Here is a 20341-nt window from a genome sequence, read left to right on the forward strand (position 1 = left end):
TATCACATATTTTCTACCTCAGGGGTCAGCAACTCATTGATTGCGACCCTGCCTTGCCGATCACCAGTGTCAACTGCTCCTCCCACACATGCAGAGCGATGGAGGGAAGGAACATCTCTAGCATGCTAAACTGATCCTCACCAGCCCTCCTCCAACATTCTTTCCAGGTGCTGGTATGTAACATCACATGGGATAGACGGCAGGGATCAGCGCGCCAGAAGACAGAGCAGTAGTGCGTTGACAGCACTTGCCTGCTCTGCATGTGACCCCCTGTACACACAAATCTCTCTCCTCTACTGACCCCATCCTCTGCCTTATAGACTGACATCTTCCACTGCCCTATTGACATTGTCTACTGCCCTACTTACTGACACTGTCCTCTGCTTTACTGACACCGCTCTCCACCCCACTGACTGAAACCATCCTTTGCCTTACTGACCCCCTATAATCTGCTCTACAAACTTATGAACTCTGTTCTCTGCCCAAAAAGAATGTCTGTACTAAATACTACAGACCTCTTTACAATGACCTACATCCTACTGACCTTTGTAAACTGCCCTACATACTACTGACCTCTGTACATTGCGTTACATACTACTGACCTCTGTACGTTGTGTTACATACTACTGACCTCTGTACGTTGTGTTACATACTACTTGACACTGCCCAATATCCTACTTACCACTCTACACTGCCTTACATACTGCTGACCTCTGTACAATGCCCTACATCCTACCAACCTCTGTATACTGCCCTACATACTACTGACCTCTTTACACTTCCCTACATACTACTGCTCCATATACTATGCCCTTGTACTTTGGCCTACGTACTGCTAATCCCTGTACTTTGGCCTACATACTGCTGACCCCTGTACTCAGCCCTACATACTACTGACCCCCAGTGTTAATTTTGGTGTCAAATTTCGATTTAGACATAGTCTTTTGACTAAAATGTCATTTTAGTTTTAGTCGCATTTTAGTCATCTGCAATTGTTTTAATCGTATTTAGTAGACTAAAATCTGCAGTACATTTTTGTCAAATAGAATCACTTTAGTTGACTAAAATCTAATGGGTTTAGTTAAATTGTAATGCATTATTTAATCATTTCTCTAGAATTTCCAAACTCATTATATACTCCTGGAGTAAAAGAAATTTAATATCATGTTATTATTTATGGTATTAAAGTTTGAACAAACTACACGCTCTGGACAGTCTGAAGAGGCCTGTAATGCACAGTGAGTGCGCTAGACGGTCTGAGGAGGCCGGTAATGCTGCACAATGCTCTGGATGGTGGTTTGAGGAAGCTTGTAATGCTGCACAGTGCTCTGGATGGTGGTCTGAGGAAGCCTGCAATACTGCACAGTGCTCTGGATGGTGGTCTGAGGAAGCCTGTAATGCTGCACAGTGCTCTGGATGGTGGTCTGAGGAGGCCTGTAATGCTGCACAGTGCTCTGGATGGTGGTCTGAGGAGGCCTGTAATGCACACAGGGCTCTGGACGGTGGGGAGGCCTGTAAATGCTGCACAGTTCTAACCACACCAAACCACTAAGCATGCTACAGTCACTACCTTGCTTTACTGGGAAGGGAAACACTCATAGGCTTTGCAGGCAGAGCTCAGAGGAAACCAGAAGTTCACATGGGTAAATGTCCCTCCCTCACATTTTTGTTCAAAAATGACAAAAATGTTTTTGGCAACAAAATTAACACTACTGATCCCTGTACTTTGCCCTACATACTACTTAGACTGGCCAAAAACTCAGAGCAGACAACCAGGACTGAAACTATTTGAGCAATTCAGCCTGCAGTCTCATTTCTTCTTTCATGATGGGCTCCTTTATCAGAGTTGCCAAGTTTCTCACTGATGCTAACTTTTAGGGTAGGCCAAATTTTTATTTTTACGGTGGCATTTGTTTTATTATATTTTTTTTAAGTTTTCTCCATGCCATCCTTACTTTTTATTGGGGCCTTGCTTGTTTTCCTACTGCTGTTGTACCTTTTCTAGACTGAATCCTTGGAGCCATGAAAGTTCAGTGTAAATACTGTAAATTTTTTGTAGGTGTCTGCCTTTTCACCTGCTAAACCTACGTAATGCACACAGCTAATGCTTGGCACTGGTTAAGCCCATGAAAACAAGATTACAGAGATTGCAGCTGTACAGTTTACACTTATTTGGTGCCTATTATACGCCTTAAATTGTATATCAAGGCAAAGAAAAAAAAAAAAATAGTACATTCTCTGCAATACGTGCACATTTCCACATGATTTATCCCTCCAAAAGACCCTGTAAATATAGACAAATACCTGTTGATGATCTGCCAGAAATGCAGTCACCTCTTAAGCTCTGCTGTAGGCCGACAACACACAGAATTTTTGAGGAATGCATGTGTCCGCCCTGCCCAGTGTCTCTTGCTAAACTACTAAGCCACTCCAATTCTCACATCTCTACAAAATAAAGGCTAATCATTCTGTACTTCAAGATAAAGACTAACGCCGCGTACACGTTCGGACTTTTCGACCGGACTGGTTCGACGGATGCCGACGGACCATAGCCGGCGGACAATCTGATCGTGTGTGGGCTTCACCGGACCTTCAGCGGACTCTTCCAGTCGCAAACCTGACGGACTTTAGATTTGGAACTTGCTTCAAATCTTTACGTCGTAACTCCGCCGGACCCAGAAATCCACTCGTCTGTATGCTAGTCCGACGGACAAAAAACAAAGCTAGGGCAGCTATTGGCTACTGGCTATCAACTTTCTTATTTTAGTCCAGTATACGTCATCACGTACGAAACCGTCGGACTTTGGTGTGATCGTGCGTAGGCAAGTCCGTTCGTTAGAAAGTCCATCGGAAGTCCGTCGAAAGTACGCTGGAAAGTCTGTCGAAAAGTCCGACCGTGTGTACACGGCATTAGAGGGCTATATACTCTCTTTGAGATAGCATAGGAAGTGTGCAGAGGACTCACCACAGCTCTGAATTTCTGATAAGATCAAGAGAGTTTCTCCACACCAAGCTCAACCTATGCTTTTCTGAATGTGGCTTTGTGTACAGGAGCAAAGTGAACATGGAACAGAAAAAGTATTTCTCAAACTGTAGCCACAAAGTTGAAAGCACAAATGTGTTTATGTTTCAGCATTAACAGTTTTGTGCAAGTCCCCAAATCAATAATGCCCTTGGAGTACTACTACCATGTTTTGAAGTAGAAATTTGTTTTGGTAGTTAGAAAATAAATCCTAGTTGGCTGTGGTCCAAAATGGTTGTTTGGGTAATAGTTGTATAGAGGGGGAAGGGGTCTTCATATAGAACATTGAAGCAACATTGATGCAATCCAAGAAATAAATAATTACATTTAGAAAAACTTTTTTTTTTTTTCAGTTGCAGATAATGGTAATGGCTATAGCTGCATGCCAAGTGTGCCTTTTTGACCAGACAATAAATATTTTCTACAATTCAAAATACCTGAAAAAACTGTTGCCAGGGCAAGTGCCAAACCATGGGTCAAATTGAAATACTGTACTGTGCAGTACTATACTTCAAACGTCTGCCAGGCTTGAAAACAGGTGCAGATGATGTCTTTAAATGTCTTCCAGCACACTAGACAAGGTGCAGATGTATAAGTGTACTGTGTAGTACAATGTTTACTGCACAGTATGAGAGATTAAGGGGCAATAGATGGTGTCTGTATTACACTATATACTAATACTGTAAGTTACGACAGCACAGAAGACGCTGATGGTTCTTATCCCCTTCCTGCCAACCGCACGCACATATGTGTTCTCGGCTTTAAGGGGTTATACCGGGATGATGCCTGCATCTGCAGGCATCATCCCAGTACTGTTTTTTAGAGCGGACGGTCGGCTCTTCAGGGATGACAACCGATACGGCTAATAGCCAAGCCAGAGTGAGACTGGAAGGAAGCTGGAAATGGCTTGGTTACAGTCTCCTGTGTGTAAACACGGAAGCGACATCACAATGTCACTTCCGGTTTACTTGGCTGCCACTGGCGCTGGTTTAAAAAAAAAAAATACAGTATTCAGAATCACCATTTTTGGCGATCTGAATACTTTCAAGTGCAAAGGAGGGATTTGGGGTCTTTTAGACCCCCGATTCCTCCATAAAGAGTACCTGTCACCACCTATTACTGTCACAAGGGATGTTTACATTCCTTGTGACAGCAATAAAAGTGATCAATTTTTTTTTTTTTTCTTTACGTGACAATGTAAAATAAATAAGAAAAAAGTTAAAAATTTTAAAGCGTCCCCCACCCCACGAGCTCGCGCAGCAAAGAAAACACACATGTAAGTCGTGTCCGCATATGTAAACGATGTTCAATTCACACATGTGAGGTATTGCCGCGATCGTCAGAACGAGAGCAATAATTCTAGCACCAGATCTCCTCTACAACTCTAACTTTGCAACCGTTATTTTTTTTTTTTAAAGTGCCGCCTATGGAGATTTTTAAGTACCGCAGTTAGTCACCATTCCACGAGTGTGCGCAATTTCAAAGCGTGACATGTTAGGCATCTATTTACTCAGCGTAACATCATCTTTTCACATTATACAAAAAAAATTGGCTGACTTTACTGTTTAGTATCTTTTTAATTCATGAAAGTGTCTTTTTTCCTAAAAAAATTGCGTTTGAAAGACTGCTGCGCAAACACAGTGCGACATTAAATATTGCAACGATCGCCATTTTATTCTCTAGATTCTCTGCTAAAAAAATATATATGTTTGGGAGAAGTAACTTTCTAGCAAAAAATACGGATTTTAACTTGTAAGCAACAAATGTCAGAAATAGGCTTAGGAATGAAAGGGTTACATAGATGGCATCTCATCGCCCTCTCATATTCTCCAAACCCCTTTTCAACAGCTTTTGTCATTTTAAATTGGGCATGTAACTCAAAATGGCAGATTGCACGATTTAAAATCTATATAAAAAAAAACCCAAAAACATGGGTGAAAATAAATCTGGTGACTCATTATTGTAGCAATGTTGTGTACAGCGATTCCGGTACCTAACATTGTTGGTGATATGATTTAGCAATTTGTCCCACAACAGCAAAGTTATTAACAGTTGGATATGATGCATCACAACAGACTTAAACCAAGCTCAACCAGTGTATGTATATACCATAATCAGTAGTCAGACACGCTAGTCATAAATACCATTCCACAAATATACATACCATATAAATTGCTATAACAGCACAAATAGTGTGGTCAAACAATATTATAAACAAAACTTACAAAACCATTTAAAAGACTTATTCACTTTAGCCCACTGTGCTTGTGCAAGTTGTTTTAAATCAATTTTTTTAAACTTTATTGCTTGATCCGAATAAGTACATGTAGTGCCCCACATGGATTTGCACTCACCAGATATATATGACCAACTATCGATAGTATGTTTAAATGCGCTTATGGGGCATGTCCCCTTTAAATCCAGTGTCTCCTGTACTAGGTCTGTCCGTTGCTGATGCTCCAATCATACCGCTCAGGGAGAAGTAATAGGAAGGAAGCCCATAGTGTAATACTGTTTTCCAAAGTGTATTTAAATAGAAGGAATTCACTTGTTTTGGCGACCGTCAGAAGAAGCTACACACGCGTCATCAGGACGTAACTTCCGCCGACGCCATCTTTGGACAGGGACCCAAGCCGCACTTCCTGGGACAGAAGCAATACCAGGTGCCAGGTTCTAACCGGCACCATAACAAGTGAGTGTATTTCTTAGTGGGCTTAAGTGACAAGATTTTTAAACTGTTCTGTAATTTAATAATAATATTGTTTGTCCACACTATTTAAGAAATACACTTGTTTTGGTTCCGGTTAGAACCTGTTACCTGGTGTGTACAGCATTGGTTGTATGCAAGGCCCGCCGTATCACTTCCATCCCAGCAAGTGCGGCTTGGGTCCCTGTCCAAAAGATGGCGTCGGCGGAAGTTACGTCACGATGACGCGGGTATAGTTTCTTCTGACCGGCACCAAAACAAGTGAGTGTATTTCTTACTTCCATTTAAACACATTTTGGAAAATGTTATTACACTATGGGCTTACTTCCTATTACTTCTCCCTGAACGGAGACAAAATTTATTTTTTTATATTTTTGAGAGCACGATTCACTTATATCCATAGGAGCTGGACCAACACATTTTATTTCTTATGTATATACCATACCTGCCTGATGCCCCTGGAAGATGGAAATCACAGAAGTAGAAACCGCTACTTAACTGATCTCCACTTGTTTCTGAGTCCCAAGCTGAGTGATGTCTTGTGAAAGGGAGGTAGGTCGCTTGGCACGGGCCTCATTCAAAGAATTTTTTGCATTGCGACGTCACCGTCCCATATCTTCCCCTCATTCAATCAAAGAATGCTTTGCATTCATTCAGAAAATGCAAAGCCTTCTCTGAATGGCATCCTTGCTGAAAGGCCGACCTTCTGTATTCAGGAAGTATGCAAGTAGTTGTAGTTTTGAGCTACTATCACTATCCAGCACACTCTGCAGTTGTCCCAAAATCAGCAAAATCACACAATTTAAATTGAAAGTGAACAGTTAGTAAAAAAATAAAAATAAATAAATCAGCCTCCAGGAGCTTTTAATCACAATATGCTAGTATGCACAGCGTATTAGCACATTATGGTAGATCTACCAAGCAATGACCTCTAGTGCTGTAATTTCAGCACTTAATCACCACCTTCTCACAGGTTTGAAGTCTTCAGCCTTTTGATTGGAAAGCCCAGATTATGCAACCCTTGTGCTTGCGCATGGGAGCTACACTGTCCTAGCACAGAATCATGCTGAGACTGTACACTGAGCTTTGATTTCGTGGTTCAGTGTACACTTGCATAAAAAGCACTGTCAGGCAGGGAGAAGCATCTATGACAGGTATTGGGGCTTGTTCACATTATGTTAGGTGACTTGTATTTTTCTGCACTGGATGAGGTTCACACCACAATGCTAGTCTGCAATTTTTTGCAGTGCACTGGAGGGCACCACATGTCTCTGCACAGCAGCGCAACACACCACACTGTTGTGTAAAGACATGACTTTGTGACAATTCAAATAAAGTTTAAAAAAAAAAAACACAAGAAGAGTGTGGAGCATGGCTCCCTATCGGAGCACTAGCCTCCACTGTGTTTTACCATGCAGGCTAGTGTGAACCTAGCTTAAAATCTGACTGGTGGCTTTAGGGTCATTTCATATGGGCGTGCTCCACTCCATTGAGTGGTGAACAGATCCCCTACTGATTTGGAGCAGAATAGGACAAATTTTCCTTTTGTAACATACATGCCCGTTCAGCTTTTTTGTCTGCGGGTGTTTGTGGACCCGTGTTGGATCTAGGGGCTAGCAGAAGTAAAATTTGTGTCTGTTTACATCAGGCTACCTCTGATCAGTAGGCTACCTCCGATAAGTCAGGTTTAGGTTCAGACCTGGACAGACTTAAGGTTAGGCAATTGTAAGTGCAGACGTTCATCTCTATCAGCCTGCTCTTAGACATGCATGGAGCTTATGATCGGGTTCGCCTGAAAAACTGACAGCTGGACCTGATCATAAAGTCAGTGTGAAAGGATCCTTACATATTAGTACTGCCATTAGGCAGTGTATAAAAGTCAGCAAGCAACTTCCAACATCATCAGCAGGTGTGTTTTAGATCAACAGATTACGGTCAAAAGGTAGTGGGGTGGACTGGAACTGTACAGCAATGTCTAGAGGAAAACCAAACTAGTAGGCAAGTAGGAGATGCTGTATATATGTATCTCAAGGATAAATCTTCGATTTCGGCTGTCTTTAGTTTTAATTCTTGGAAAGAGCAGGGAATAGTAAACATCTCTTAAGTTTTTTTTTTTAATCATTCTCTGTGCGCTGTTGGAGAGATGTCCCAGAGACTCAACAGAAATTGAGAGGAAATCTCTCTAAAGTAAAGGTAGATTTGATCTTAGACAAATGTCACCAAATCAGGTATACTCAATGGAAGATTTACCCTCACCTTCTTTACAATTTTGAAATTATTACTACTTTCTGTCCCAGTGACAATGGTCAACAGAAAGGACAAATCTCCACAGTAAGGATAAAAACAGCATTAAAACCTAGACTTGGCTTTAACTCTTCGCTCTTAATGAAAACCTTAAAAAAAAGGATTTAGTTAAAGATATACTTTGATGCAGTGATTTGGGAAAAACTCTTTATTGATCCAAATCTATGGTGAAAAAACAGTACATCTTTTTCACAATTTAACTTTTTAATTTTATCGATTTTCATCGGTCTTTGAAGGAATAAAACATGTACTGCTCCAACAATGGACTAGGATATTATTTTGGGTTTGTGTATTTATACCTGCAAACTGTTGCAGAAAAATTGTTTTTCTAACGTGTCCATCTAATGTGTGAAAATCTAATGTACAGTGCATTTAACACTCATTAGAAAAAAAATTACATATATATATATATATATATATATATATATATATATACACACACACACACACACACACACACACACACACTACATCTGCAGAGCTCTAGTAACTGTTGGTCTAAACATTTATCCTAATGGTATAATGGTGGGTCTTCTGAAGACAAAATGTCATCTATGTACTGTACGTAATATAAAGCAGTCACAGTCTAAACATGTCTGGGCATTTAAGTAATATCTTGTCTTGGTATTTTCTAGTAACGTGTAAACGAGAGATTTCTTCACTCTCCTACATCTCTTCTTTCCTGAGATGATCTCCAAGGTAACGGTTTTAGGCCACTGACATGCTCAGTTTTGCTAAAGGTGATATCTGTCAACAACATAGTTCTTGGTTTCTATGTGGCATAATTACCTAGTTGGTTTTCTCCACTTTTATTGCATTTGCTTATGCCTAACTTAATACACTAGTTTAATAGCAGCTAATTAATAAAAGCTCGTTAGCTCCTCCGATATGCAACACGTTTACAGATAAAACTAAATATTTGTTCAGAATAAAGCAGACATTGCATTAAAATGCATGCCCTGCTTAATAAGTCACCCTGTGAAAAAAAAACTAAAACACTAAAAAACATTACTAGTAAAAAGAAAAAATGGTTATCTCTGGTTTCCAGCCCTTCCTTGCCTGGACTTCATAAGGCTCCTAACAACCCCAAGGATCACAAATTCCACAAGAATGCATTCCTGTACCATGCACTTTTCTCACAATTTTTTGCAAACTTAGCTCTCATATCGGCAAACAATTTGGAAACTGGATTCTGATGGAAATTTCTTTAATACTGGCTTTAGAATCAGAATTCTACATTGCACTTCTCAGCAGGGTCCAGTATAAAGAGTAATTAAAGTCAAAAAGTAACCATAAGAAACCCAGGGGAGGCAGTAATGTCACTCCCCGCCTCATAACAGTCCTGGGGGTTAGTGATTGGTTCCTAGACCCAAGCACTGTCACATAGGAGGTGGTAACAAGCTTTTCCATTTCCCAAAGAACCGAAAGGGGCACCGACGGTCCACACTGTTCTTAGAAGCCTCCTTTGATGTATCATCAGAAAACAAGACCTATGGAGTGCCATGGGATTACGGGAATTATGATCTCAGGAATTAAAAACAGTTGATGTTTTTGCTTTTAAACTACAATATATTCTTTGGAAAGTATACATTAAGTTTCTGCTTGAAGTGATGAGCTTGATCTAAAGCAAACTATTCAGGGCAGGGCAACATAATTCATTTAATACTCTCTTCACCATTAGCACATAATCACCTGTCACTTCATTCATCTGCCTGGGAAACAAATACTTTGTGTACTTCTGGATATGGAGAAGCATGTGGCTTGCTCCATGTGACAGCACTGGGCCAGTAACCAAGTACTAGCACTGTCATCATATGGGAAGATATCACAGTTTAAGCTACAACCTTGTAATTTACACAGTGCGCACTGCTGGGGACGGGTGGTGGATTAGCGTGAACCTGTTGTTCTCCCCTACATGGGCAAAGTGCAGGTTCACTTTAAAAGAATTCATCTATAGCTAGCTATGCATTGAATTAACATAAGGACATAGACAAAGCATGTACCTAAACATGTTGCACTTGCCATTTGACAGTTTTGTTCCTTCTACAATGCTTCACCTGCACGACCCCCTCACCATGCAGGAATCTAAAAATAGGGGACAGACAGCACTCTTACTAGAACAGATCCTGACCCATAAACGGTACAATGAATTACATTGTTTTAGAAAAAATGTCCCATCAGGCACCATGAACTTTTGCTTGGATCTAAATAGCCATATGCTGTTGGGAGGGTGGTGGGATGGTGGCACAGTATTTTATATACAGGAAAATGGATAGAAATTGTGCAGGCCATACATGGGTCAAATTCTGAACAATTTTTTTTTTTGAAAATCAGAAATTTCCTGCGTTTTGTGACCTGATAATGCCACCATTGATTTTGAAATTCAAGCAACTAAGCCTTCAATTTCACCTCATGTTGCTACAGAATCTTCTTTTCTTTCAGGGAATTTTCTTGTGCTCATGTGCATTTCTTTTTCGATTATATTTCTCACAGGATTTTCCCATCATCGATTAGAAAATCGTTTTTCCAAGAACTTACAACATGCCCGATCACACAAATTAGGTGGCCGCACGAAAATCGGCCGTTACTGCGCCCCACTAATGGTGCAAAATTCAAATAAAAATTCTTAAAAAATTTTTCAAAAGAAAATTCTTTGGAATTCGACCCATGTATGGGCTGGCCTTATACAGTTGTAATTTCTCATGGCTAGGGGTATAAAATAGAACTATACATTGGATATAAAAAGTCTACACACCCCTGTTAAAATGTCATGTTTCTGTGATGTAAAAAAAAAAAAAAAAAAAGAGACAAAGATAAATAATTTTAGAACTTTCCACCTTTATGTGACCTATAAACTGTACAACTCAGTTGAACAACAAACAGAAATATTTTTTTTTGGGGGGGGGGGGGGGGGGAGTAAAAATAAAATAATGAGGTTGCATAGTGCACACCCTCTTATAACTGGGGATGTAGCGGTTGCATAGTGCACACCCTCTTATAACTGGGGATGTAGCGGTGTTCAGAATTAAGCAATCACATTCAAACTCATGTTAAATAGGAGTCAGTACACACCAGTCATCATTTAAAGTGCTTACCCCCATCTCAATCCAGTGATGTGCATGAGAGCCTCAGCTCTCCAGGAACTCTCCCTACTCATTGGCTGAGATGACAGCCAGGAAGCCAATGAGCAGAGAGAGGGTGCGGGCCAAGTCACGGCTTAGTGTCAGACTGGACATGCAGAGTAGCGGCTCAGGAGTAAGCCTGCTTAGGTGCTAGGGTTGCCGAACTTTAGCGGCACACAGAAATGTTTTTTTTTAATAGTATAAACTATACATATATTTTGTTATTGAATAACATTTCTAATCAAATGAAGTTAATAACAAGTGTCCCCCTTTACATCAGAGTCCACAGAGTTCCCCGTTTACTTCTGAACTCGCAGAGTTCCCTTTCACTGTAAGGGGTGACCCTGCAGACTGATGTAAGGGAGAACTCTGGGGACTCTAACATAAGGGATGCAAAACACTGAGAACTCTGATGTACGGATAGGACTCTGATGTAAGGGGGGAACACGGTGGCCTCTGATGTAAAGGGGAACTCTGAGGTAATGGGTGCTCTGAGAACCCTGAATTACCTTAGTGTACTCAGAGGCAGGAGAGAGAAGGAGGGAGACTTCAGTCACAGACAGGGATGGATGGTGAGCTCACTCATCCCTTGGCAGCCAGTATCTCTCATCCAAATGTATCTGGAAGCCATAGTCCGGTCTGAATAATGTGTCCGGGTTTTAGGCAGTCTGAAACCTGGACGCATGATTCCGAACCCGAACTGACCAGGTGAATCCCGGACAGGTGGCAACCCTATTGGGTGCTCCCAGAGCAAGCTGCTTGCTCTGGGGGCACTTGGCAGAAGGGAGGGGCCAGGAGCGCCATGGGGGGGACCAGAGAAGAAGAGGGCTGCTCTGTGCAAGACCACTCCACAGAGCAGGTAAGTATAACATGTTTGTTATTTTTAATTTTAAACAAATTCTACCTTTAACACTTTATCATTTTTTTTCACACAAATAGAGCTTTCTTTTGGTGGTATTTAATCGCCACTGGGGATTTTTTACGCTACAAATTAAAAAAGACAAAATATTTAATTATTTTTGTAAATAAGTAATTTCTCTTCATAAATTTTGACCAAAAATGATGCTGCTACATTTCTTTGGTAAAAATAACCCAAATCAGGGTTTATTTGGTGTTGGCAGTGATGAGGAACAGACAGCTGTTTTGTGCTGTGACAGATGTGATGGGGACAGATGTTTTGTGCACTGTGACAGATGTTTTATCGGACACTGACGTGTATGGGGACAGGGGTATCCATGGTGCTTGGTGCACTGTTTGTGGGGGGGGATCTGTGACAGCTCTCTATAAAAATCATCTTCACACAGAGAACTGTCACAGAGCTGCAGATTCCCCTGCACTGAGCTCGGCGGGGAGAACTGTCACAGAGACACGCGTCTCTGTTTACATTGTGACGGCTGTGATTGGACACAGCCGTCAAGTGATTGGGCACCGCCATCACGTGATTAGGAGGGCCAATCACAGTGCCCATATCCCAATCTCTGCTCGGCTGGATTCTGTGATCAGAACGATCACAGTATCGAGCTGCACTGCAAGCACTCTGTTCTGAGGACATTCCTGAACATCTACTCAGAATGAGGAAAGGACCATCCAGCCGTTTATGTGCAGTGGCCGGGTGGGAGGTGGTTAAATGTATTGAGAGTACATAAAAAAAATTTAATTACAGTTAAAAACCAATTAATTCAAATAGTCTTGTTCATAGCATAGGAATTCTGCTGCAAATGTAACCTACATGCAAAGAATTGTATTCTGAAGAAATGAACCAACTATTCTGGGCCAATTACGTTTTGAAACACTATGAAAAAAACTGTATCACAGCGAACAGCTTTTTACCATAGCATACAAGTAGTACAAATATATATATATATATATATATATATATATATATATATATATATATATATATATATATATATATATATATATATATATATATATATATATATATATATATAAAAAAGGCAAACCATTTTACCTCTTAAACAATTCAGCTCTTTGAACGTACTATGTACATCCAAAGAGTGAACCCTTAATCACAAGCAGGAGCAGCCATCAGCCTGTGTGGGTTTTGTTCAGCCGGCGATCAGCTTCAAAGTGAAAGTGATGCGGCAGCTCCAAAGCTGTGACCACTTTCACACAGTTGACCAAGCGGTGCCCCCCCACCCCCCTCCTCCCATGGTTCCCTGGCTATCCTGCACTCACTGGAGCCCAGGAACACATCCAGAACACATCCAGATGGGGGAGAGAGATTGCAGTGAGACCGAGGCAAATCCATGCCTTGATTTTACATGCAAACAGTGAAAACGGAACAGTGAAACTGGAAGTGATGTCACTTCTGGTTTCAGATGCACCCTTTCCTGACCAGCATAGCCAGGGGACACTTCTATCCAAGCCAATCTATGCTTGGTTAGATGGTGTGAAGGGCAGGGGAGACATTGGGGTCTATTAGACCCCTAATGTCTCCACAAAGAGTACCTGTCACCTGCCTAATGCTATCACATAGGGGTTTATCAACACCTTGTGACAGCAATCAATTAAAAATAAATATAAAAGTAAAAGAAAAAAGTAATAAATAAATAAAATAGAAAGAAACCCTGCGAGCCGCAATGATCTAATGCCTAGAGAATATCCCCACCTTTTTTTTTTTAAATATTTATATAAATTTTCCAATACAAAATTACAACCATATGTGACTCTCCACAACAGAGAGACTACAATCTCATTTTAATAACAAATTCCCACATGAAACCCCTTCAAATTTCCCCCCTCCCCACCCAGCACCCTCAACCCCTCCCCCCTACTCTCACCCCACTGCAGGTTAAAGTATATCTGTTTTACCTAGACAGTCCGAGATCTCCTTGAAATCACTCCCACCTTGTCACCTCTTCCAAATAGTTCCAAGAACTTTTATAAGTCCGCCATCCTGACCATTTATCACCCCGGGTTTCCCCCTCCTCTGAGTCCAGTCCCCCACCATCCACTCCCTCCATGTTGTATATTCTCATTTATACAAAAGAGCCAATCCCGGAAAAAAAATTTGGGGAGGTTTCAAACTTCAAAATGAATCCTGGGAAGACTGAGGTGCTCAACTTGAATATAAGAATAGAGGAGGAGGAGAACCTGGCGGGGTTCTTCCCCTTCCCTTGGAGGAAAAAGATTAGATACCTGGGGGTTGAGCTTTCGAATAATTTGAAGGAATTGTATTTAAACAACTATATCCCCCTGTTAGACGAAATTAGACGAGAGGTAGGAAGTCTAACCTATCGTCCCCTTTCATGGTTTGGACGTATAAATGCAGTAAAAATGGACATAATGCCTAAAATTCTATACAAGTTCCAAATGCTGCCCATCCCCCCCCCCCAGGTGTACTTTAGGGCTTTAAAAGGCCTAATACGGAGGTTTGTCTGGGGTGGTAAAAAGCCCTGAATTGGGATATCTTGCCTCATGTTTGGAGGTTTCCTGATCCTGTGGACCCTGTCAGTCCTCAGGATCTCGTCTTCTCTTTTTCCCAAGATCGGATTAAAGAGTTTCTGCAGCTTATTTCTTAAGTCCTCGTTTTGTTGTTCAGGAAGGTCTCTTATACGCAGATTTTGTCTTCTGCTTTGATTTTCCTGCTCTTCTAGTTTATAAATCAATGCGCGATTGTCATATTGCATTTTCTTCATTTGCTCTTTTAGATCCTGTATCTCTTTAGCCTGTGAGTCAGCTGTTTCTTCTATTTCTTCCACTCTACGTAAGAGATGACTCATATCTGAGCGCACACTTGAGATTTCTGTTTTGATGACATTTTCCATTTTCGCAAACATCTCCATCATCTCGGCTTTACTTATAGGGGATATGGTGTTTGTCTCATCTAGATCACTCAAGACGCCAGCACCCTCTTGCTCCATTTCTTCTCTGGGCTTCTCCCTCTTTCCCCCTTTTTGTTTCAGCTGTGTTTTTTTGTCTTGCGTTCCTGCTTGCTTCATGTCAGCAGCAGGACTTTTGGCGCTTGCTTCCTTGAGATATTTTTGTATTGTACTTGTATTAAGGCTCTCTATAGGAGTCTTGGGTTCAGCTGTCCTCTGATTGCGCCCTCTCATACTTCAACCGGAAATGCTTGTAATCCAACCAGTCACAGGGCGCAAAAGAAAAAAAAAAACAACCACCTCACCCGGTCTTGCACCCTTTCTGTATGAACCTGTATGAAAGTATAAGAGTTCCGTCTCTTTGGTGGCCTGGCACCAAACTACCTTAATGAATCTGTGGTCTTGGTTGTACACTTCCCTCCCTCTTCCCACCGATGCTTCTTCCTGACGGTACTTTAGGGGTTAACCTAATAGTTGCCAAGTTAGATGAGCGGGTTTAGATAGACAGTCTCTCTTGTAACCCTTCCTTCCCTTCCTCCTCTGTTATTTTCGCCTCCTCCCCCTCCGGTAAATATCCTTTATAATTTAGCAGATCAAACAGTAGATCAACAGTTCCTCAAGTCAATATAATCATACCTGGGGAGGATGTCTTCTTCTGTATTTTGACTCACCAGCTCTCTAGGTTGCAGTGCTCTTTGCTGTAGTTGTTTCCAGGTAATCTAGGCACCTCTGAGTTCAGTGTGGTGTTTGGTGGGGTGGCATGGCGCTGTTCATAAACTTGGTTTCATAAGGAACCTGGCTCTATTTATGTGGCACTATTGCCGGGAGGGTCCACGCAGCTCTCCCTCCACTCTGTCGCTCTATTACGGTGCCAGGCTCTCCGCACCGGGATCTATTCCTCCTTCCACCGCTGGATGTGTCTAGGACGCCAGCCGTGTCTTCTCACATACGCCGGGTGCAAGGCGGCATCCGACTCTCCCCTCGCCGCCCGCCCTCCGCCCGCCGATCAGTTCCTCCTTCAGTTGCTGGTGAAGCCAGGGACGCCAGCTGCATCCTCCCGAACGCACGGGGCATGAAGCGGCTTCAGTGTCTCATCACGCCGCTCGCCTCCAGTATGCCGACCCGCTCTGTCCTGCACGTCTCCGTCCTCCACTCCGCCGCCACCTTCGGGCCCCTCCCCCCGTCAGACATTCACATCACGTCTGATCCTCCTCCCTGATGAACTGTGCGAGGGTCTTACCTGGCAGATGTTCTCAGAAGAATATTCCCACCTAGCTGCATGTGTAGATCACGTCTCATATACTGTGCACCAATGTAATAAAGGAAAAATTACGCTGCGCTAAAGTGTCTATATCAAATGAATTCAAAATATATAAAAAATTTATATACTAATTTTTAATAATTTCTAATTTCTAACTAATAAAATTCAATCATGTATATTGTGCTAAAAAACTGCATTAAATGAAATAATAGTGATATATCCAAAGTAATATAAGAATAATAAATCAAAATAATCTATACTAAAAACGACATGTAAATATACACAGTAAAGTGCAAAGTGCATATATAATACAGCAGGATATACCATAGTGTGTATAAATTACAGAAAGTGCCCAGTGCCACACAATAAACGTGATTAACAATCATAAAAACAATACTGCAAAGTGATCAGTGAATCCAATAAATAAAATCACATAAGTGTAAACAATATATGTCCATAGATGCAAATCCAGCATGCTTCTAATGTTCTTTGTGCTGTAAAACCATGCTCCGGTGCCATCCAGTGACCCCCCAGGTGTTATGCTCACCTCAGAGCATGTGACTCAGCTGTTAAACTAAGTCTAAACACACTTTGGAGCCATCCCATGGAAAAAATAAATATAATAATAATAATAATGATAATAATAACAATAACAATAATAAAAAAATATATTAAAATAAAAGATAGCTGAAAACCCCTGTAGCCCCACACACCTGCGCAAACGTGAGCCCAGGGTGTGCACGCACATGTAAAACAATAATTCTAGCACAAGCGCTAACTCTAAACTGATGAGCTATAAAGGCTTTTAAAGCATCACCTATGGGGATTTTTGGGCACCATTGTTTTTGACGATATTGTGGGTGCACGCAATTTTAAGACCTGGAAATGTTTGGTATCTATTTACTTGGTGCAACCTCATCTTTTATATTTTAACCAAAAATGGGTATTATATGGTGTGGTTTTGCTCTAAAATTCAATTTATTATATTTTTTTCCTGAAAATTTGCATTTAGTAAACAAACAGTTGTGCAAATATCATGTGAAACAAAAATTTGCAACTATCACCTTTTTATTCTACAGGGCCTCTGCTTTCAGAAAATATATAATGTTCTGGGGGTTTAATTAATTTTATTTATTTAGATTTTTACATGTATGCGAAAAATAAAAAAATTGCTCTGCAGCCGAACTGGTCAAACAACATTTCATTACGAGTTCGAAATAATCATTATTTTAGTGAATATCCTTATTAACAGTATACTACAATGACGCTGAAAAGAACAAACAGTCCAATGAAAAAAAACAAAAAACAAAAGTTAATAATGCATCACAGTGGGTAATGAACTCATCCAGATAAATCACTATTAACCATGGCTATAATAATAACATTTCATTTATTTTACAAGATTGATGAACAGATCTCTCTCCTCTATTGCAGCTCTTGCTCACACTTAGCCCCACGTTCCCCTGCTGCCAGTATAAAGCCATACCATCAAATATATTTATTGATATGTTAATGGGCAGGAAAATTACACAACAGGTACAATGCACACACTAGAACAGAAGATACGATAACCTTTCATGATTATCCATTTTATGATTAATCTCACTACAGAAAAAGCTCAGTGGTATTACTGGAAAATCGAGCACATCTTATTTACTAAAAGCACATCCTTCAAATGCTGTGAAAATAAATCTAGCCATGTTCCACGAGAAGAACGCTAAATCCTTGGCGCCTCTGCCAACCACCCAAGATGACCAATGTGGTATCAGCAGCAATTTATATTATTTTATGTGGATCGTTTTTCATTGGGTGTCAGGAAAGGATGCCAGACATTTTCTTAAATATTTATTTCAGTTGTAATCTACTCTGCTTGCAACTCTCTTCTTAAAATGTATATTTATGTTTGTATCAAAGAAAACAGCTGGCGGAATATTAGGGAGTATGACTAGTAAAGGCTTATCTAGACAGGTTCTTTCATTTTTTTCCTGATCTAAGGTGTGAAACAAACAGCAGGTGATCTCTGCGAGCCAAGTTCCGTTCAGCTCAGTGTGGAGATGTCTGCAGAGCTGCACTGATTCCAAGTGACAGATAGCCGATGTGTCTCAGTAAATGACCCAGGTTTCCTGTTTTTTTTTTTGTAAAACATCAACTATTTCCATTGGCAGAGCGCTAATATTACAGTTTTGTCTAAGGTTCTAAAGTCTACTGGGGACGCCAAGAAGTAAATTTGTGAATATAAACCAAACACCCAGAATAACCTGCTGTTTGTATCGACCCCATTCTTTAAGATCACCGAGAATCCATGCGATATATAGCATGTCTGTATCATCAAGACCAACACAGAAAGGGAAGCTCCTACCATTGCAAGTGTTCAGAACTTTTTTTATTCAGAACTTAGATAGGCTCAGGTGATATGGACGTACACAAGTAATAGATGTTCTTTAATATCTAGTACTAGTTCACCCAGCTGCCCAGTTCACCCAAAAAAAAGGGAGGGGGGGATAAAGCCTTCACAGAACATGAATCAAAATATGGAAATATTAACCAAATTGATCCAATCAGTACCCTAGAGTTTATACCCATGTCATGCTGATTTATGCCCATAGCAGCCAAGCTTATATTGTATAATCTGCTCTGGATACTCGCAACTGCAAGTACTAATTTTGAAAAGTGGCAAGCTCTAAAGGGGGCCATTTTTGTAAACTTCATATTGGAATATAGGCAAGTCATAGGCTTTGCCTTACAAACAAATAAAAGAAGAAATATAGGCTCAGAACAAAGTTGCAAGGAAAGAAGGATTATTATACCCAAACTAGGAACAAATTTCCCTTCATGTCCTGTCTTGAAAACACAACAGGAATTGAGAAGAAATCTCTCCAAAGTGAGGAAAAGTAAGGAAGGTTCTCCTCGACAAGGACACAGATAGCAGTGAAGACTTGGAGGAGGTCTAACCCTTTCTTTTTGTCTTTATAGTCACTTTAAGTAAAATTTATCTGCAAAATTACAACAATTAAACACCTTGTTAACATTCAGTTCCCACAATAAGCATTTCTAAGGACTATAAGAAATAAATACTTAAAATGTATGCCCATGATAACACAGATGGAATGGGGAAGAGGCCCTTATCCACAACAAGATTGGTTCAACCCACAAATACAACATTAATTTTCCATTATACAGGCTTTTCAAAATAACAGTTAGGGCCCGTTCACACCACTTGTGATGCAGACGTGCTGCCCTCTTTATATACACAGGTGCCATTAAATGCTAATGGCACCCCAAATTCATCATAGGAATGTGTTTCAGCGGTTTAGTGTGGGGCAATTTTAAAAAGCTGCACCTTGCATACTTTTTGCACATTTCCACACATTTGGCAGCCCATTATCATGCACCGCACAGAAACATGGAAAATTGTACAACTTGTGGTGTGAACAGGCCCATAAGGGGAAATTTACTACAATTGGTACACATAGAATCTGATGCAGCTGTGCAGACCAACCAGCTTCCAGATTTTACTGTAAAAGCTTAAAGCGGGGGTCCACCTATCTATCGTTTTTTTTTTTTTTTTTTTTTTTAGTTCATTCACAAACTTTTCTTCTCAGCATTACATACTCACATATTGTGTGCAATATGTCCACCTGTGTCAGATTTCGTCGGAAAGAATAACTTATATTATTCACTGCAGGCGGTTTCCATCTTCATTGTGGGCATTTGAAACCCACAAGCATTTATTTCCTGGATGTGGTGAATGCTGTGCTCCCAGCATTCACCGCTCATTCCCGCACATGCTCAGTGGCATCCTGGGAAGCCTGAGACTAGCTCCCAGGAGTCTGGGAGAGGCTAGAAACACGCCTACTCCCACGGGAGGAGAACCAGGAAGTGCAAAGAAGAATAGAAAAATAAAAAGGTAATTACGGCGATTTAAATTTTTTTAAACGGCATGTCAGCATCTAGGCAAGGAAGAGAATACATAGATATTGTTCAAAATTTGGGTGGAACCCCGCTTTAACTGAACAAGCTATGGTTAGAAAAAACATTTTTTGAACACCTTTGCTTCCATTCCCCTAGTGTTATCTCAAT

General features: G+C 40.8%; 1 protein-coding gene across 1 annotated transcript in view; it reads right to left on the bottom strand.

Moving 5' to 3' along the window:
- COG5 (component of oligomeric golgi complex 5) overlaps positions 1-20341 on the bottom strand; it is a 541624-nt gene that overhangs the window by 411643 nt on the left and 109640 nt on the right. The window lies entirely within an intron of this gene.

The sequence above is a fragment of the Aquarana catesbeiana genome, linkage group LG03 (genome assembly GCF_042186555.1).
Source record: "Aquarana catesbeiana isolate 2022-GZ linkage group LG03, ASM4218655v1, whole genome shotgun sequence".
Classification (NCBI taxonomy): domain Eukaryota; kingdom Metazoa; phylum Chordata; class Amphibia; order Anura; family Ranidae; genus Aquarana; species Aquarana catesbeiana.